Here is a 4,171-nt window from a genome sequence, read left to right on the forward strand (position 1 = left end):
TCAAGTAATTCAGTTTGTTTTATTTGAAAATAAATCACAAACTGCAACTGGTGTATGTGTGAAACTAAGATTACTAAAAATATTTCTGTTAATATTCATAGGAATTGTATATTCAAATTTTGCAATTGAACTGTGATATATGTAAGAATATTTTTGTATAAGTTGTTAATATAAATCTACAATAATGGAGTTTATTTTGTTATTTTCTATATAATTGCTCAGTTATTCAAAAAATAATATTGAAAACTACATTCTTGAGCAATTTTCATTGTATGGTTTGAGGATCATAGACTAACCATACATATGAGAGTCTTTTTTCTAGATGCTTTACTTGGACCTTCTGAGATATGTCCCTAATATCTTACAGGTAACACCCATCCAGGGTATCAACCCAGAATACCAACCCACTGCATCCCACACACAACTACCACCCTTCACATCAATTCATAACACAAAGGCACACCTTCAACTGAGGCCAGACAGGCAATCGAGTTAGGGGATCCACGGGCAGGTAGGCAGGCAGGCAAGCAACACATTCAGGGACAGCCAGTGCTCTAGGTGTTGGAGGACCTACATGAAGAGAAACTGCTCATCTGCTACAAATGTACAGGGGGCCTAACTCCAGGAACATGTTCACTATTTGGTAAGTGGTTCAGTCTCTGGGAATCCTAAAGGGTTGAAGTTACTTGACACTCTTGATCTTCCTGTGGGGTTCCTGTCCTCTTCAGAACCCACAATCCTATCTCCAACTCTCCCGTTAAGACTCCCAGAGGTCTTCCTATATTTAGCAGTAGGTTTCTGTATCTGGTACAGCCTCTCAGTGAACTGTTATGCTAGGTTCTTGTTGGCAATTATAAGAGAGTGTCATTAATACTGTCAGAGATTGGTTCTTGTCCATGGGATGGGTCTCAGGTTGGTCCAATCATTGCTTACACATTCCCACAGTCTCTGTTCTTTGTTCCTGTATAACTTTTAGTAAGGTCACATTTTGTGTTGAAGATATTATGGCTGGGTTACTGTCCTTGTCTCTCCACTGGGAGTGCTTCCTGGTTACTGAAAGCATTCACCACCTGGTATATTTTCCTCACTGCTAGGAGTCTCAGCATGAGTTGCAACCCAAAGACCCCTGATCCTCCCTTCACCCCAAGTTTCCAGCAAGTACTAGTGAATACTGATCCCACCCCACATATCCTACCCCTGACACCTGTTCCATTCTCTCTTTCCTACTCTTTTCACATCTGATCTGATCACAACCCAGTATCCTTCCCTCCCCATCCTCAATCCCACCAAGTTCCCTCAGTCTCTCCACCGCTGATATCTTTTAGTTCCTCTTCTGAGAAAGATTCAGCCATCCTTATTTGGATGTATGGATTATAGTGTGGAAGTTCATTGTGAGTTTAATTCTTCAAGATGTCTTTGGCCAGTTTTGACTAAAATGTCCAAACCAATGTCAATGAATTAATGACATAAATGCTGTTTATTTGTTTGTTGTTTGTTTAAACTAACGGTGTCACATTTTTAGTAGTTGAATTACAACCACAAATCAAACTGTTTCCTTTGCTTGTCATATTGCTAGCTGATAGCTATTGGTCCATACTTGTTTCATTTAGTACTTTCTTAAGGGGCTACCTTTTACCTTTTACCTTTTAGGGGAAGAATGTGTCTGTGTGTGTGTGCGTGTGCGTGTGCATGTGTGTGTGTGTTTAAATGTTAATGGAAGCCAGGAAATAATTTGAACATTATTTCTTATGGGCCAGTTAGCTGATGTATTATTATTATTATTGTCATTATTACTAATCACTTTATATCTGGATGCTGTCTCCTCCTCTCCTTCCATCCTGTGCTTCCAGTCCCACCCACACAAATCCCTTCCCCCATTACCCTTCTTTTCTCCTAATACAAATCTTTCACTTTTTTGGTTAATGTTAACAAAGATATTTTATGTATTATGTAGGGCTAAAGTGAAAGATATTTTTCCATGATTTCCTTCTAAGTAAATTTATTTGTATATAGGAGGGCTACTGATTCATGTAAATTAATGTTTAAACCTCTCACTTTTCTGACAGTGTTTGTAAGCTATAGGTTTTACTTGAAGGATTTTTTGGAGTCTCTTATGTATACTCTAATATTATCTGCAAATAACATTATATAAATACTAATTCATTATAAATATTTATTTTCTGAAATAATCAATAAAATTTTTATTATGTAACAGAACAAGGAAAAAATTTTATTTCTTTGCTTTCTGTTTCTGTGTCTCTGCTTTGACATTCTCTATTCACAAAGGTTGAAGGAGCAAGAAAAAAAATTTGAAACACAAAATTCATATTCTGGAAAGTTTGCCAGTAATTCTTTTTGTTTGTTTTTTTGTTTTGTTTCTTTGTTTTGTTTTCTTTTTTTCCAAGACAGGTTTTCTCTGTGTAGTCCTGGCTGTTGTGGAACTCAATTTGTAGACCAGGCTGGCCTTGAACTCAGAAATCTTCCTGTCTCTGCCTCCCAAGTGTTGGGTTTAAAAGAATGCGCAACCACCACCTGGCTAATAATTGTCCTTTAATTGATAAATCTCTGCCATTTATGTGTTCTGTGCAATTGTTTTTTGGAAAAAGCTTATAAAAGTCACGATTCAAATCAACTACATTATTTTCTGATCTATATCTCTTAATATATGGTGATATTTAGAAATAGTATTTAGAAATACTGAGGCCAAACTTTTGACACATTGAAATACTATACAAAATATTTTAACAATACAGACACTAAAATATTTTCCTTAAAATATTAATTTTTGGTTAAAAAACCTCAAATTTAGAAAATATTAAAGTGAGATAATTACCACATTAAAAATATGGTACAGCTAGAAATGTTCATATAGAATTTAAGGTGGTACTTACTTCCAAAAGAAGAGAAACTATGGCCCTCTAAGGTCCTTATCTTTTTCCTTTCAGAATCTGACTAGAGGGCATGGAAAACAGCAATCACTCCAAAGTGAACAAATTCTTCCTCTCTGACTTAACAGAACAACCAGAACTACAGCTGCCACTCTTCTTCCTCTTCCTTGGAATCTACCTGTTCACAGTGCTGGGGAACCTGGGCATGATCATCCTGATCTGGCTCAGCTCCCACCTGCACACCCCCATGTACTTCTTCCTCAGCAGTCTGTCCTTCATTGACCTCTGACAATTTACTGTCATTATTCCCAAAATGCTGGTGAATTTTGTGATGGAGAAGAATAAAATCTCCTCCCCTGAGTGCATGATTCAACTTTACTTCTTTCTCCTTTTTGTTTTTTCAGAATGCTACATGCCGGTTGCAATGGCATATGATCGCTATGTTGCCATCTGTAGCCCCTTGCTTTATAGTAGCATCATGTCCCAATATAAGTGCTTTTCTCTTGTTTTAGGAGTTTACATTTTAGGCATAGTTTCTGCATCAGCTCATGTAGGGTGTATGTTTAGGATTGACTTCTGCAGATATTATTGGATCAACCATTATTTCTGTGACCTGATTTCTCTCCTTAATCTCTCATGCTCTAATGTTTTTGTGAATGAGTTGGTGATTCTGATTTTTAGTGTAATTGTTACCACCTTCACAAACCTAACCATCCTCAGTTCTTATGTTTTCATCATTATAAGCATCCTACGCATTAAATCCACTGAGGGAAGATCCAACGCCTTCAGCACCTGCAGCTCCCACATCTCAGCTGTTGCTGTCTTTTTTGGTTCTGCTGCATTTATGTATCTGAATCCATCATCTTCCCGTTCTATGGATGAAGGAAAAGTGTCTTCTATATTTTACACCATCATTGTTCCCATGCTCAACCCCCTGATCAACAGTCTGAGGAATAAGGATATGAAAATGTTTCTGAAAAAAATGATTGAATATAGATAATTTTTCTGATAAGTATAATGTATAAAATGTTCCATTACCTCATAATCTAGGGCTACTATATAGTTTGAGTTGAATATGTTTTAATTTGGTCAGTGTGTCATAGTTCTTCATTTTATGAGATTCTATGACATTCTTTCTCTTCCATGGCTTTCTTAATACTATTTTCCACAATATCTTACCTCATATCTTCTTCTTTGGGGTCACTACCAAGTATCAAAAATATATGATCAAAAATATATGATCAAAAATAGAAGATATTTGCTACTACTAGTCCTCAGTAATT

At 36.4% G+C, this 4,171-nt stretch overlaps 1 pseudogene; it reads left to right on the forward strand.

Annotated features, from left to right (window-relative positions):
* Positions 1 to 2,961: 2,961 nt before the first annotated feature.
* On the forward strand, positions 2,962 to 3,888 carry LOC110288756 (annotated as a pseudogene).
* Positions 3,889 to 4,171: the final 283 nt, after the last annotated feature.

The sequence above is a fragment of the Mus caroli genome, unplaced genomic scaffold (assembly GCF_900094665.2).
Source record: "Mus caroli unplaced genomic scaffold, CAROLI_EIJ_v1.1 scaffold_6979_U1_1, whole genome shotgun sequence".
Taxonomy (NCBI): Eukaryota; Metazoa; Chordata; class Mammalia; order Rodentia; family Muridae; genus Mus; species Mus caroli.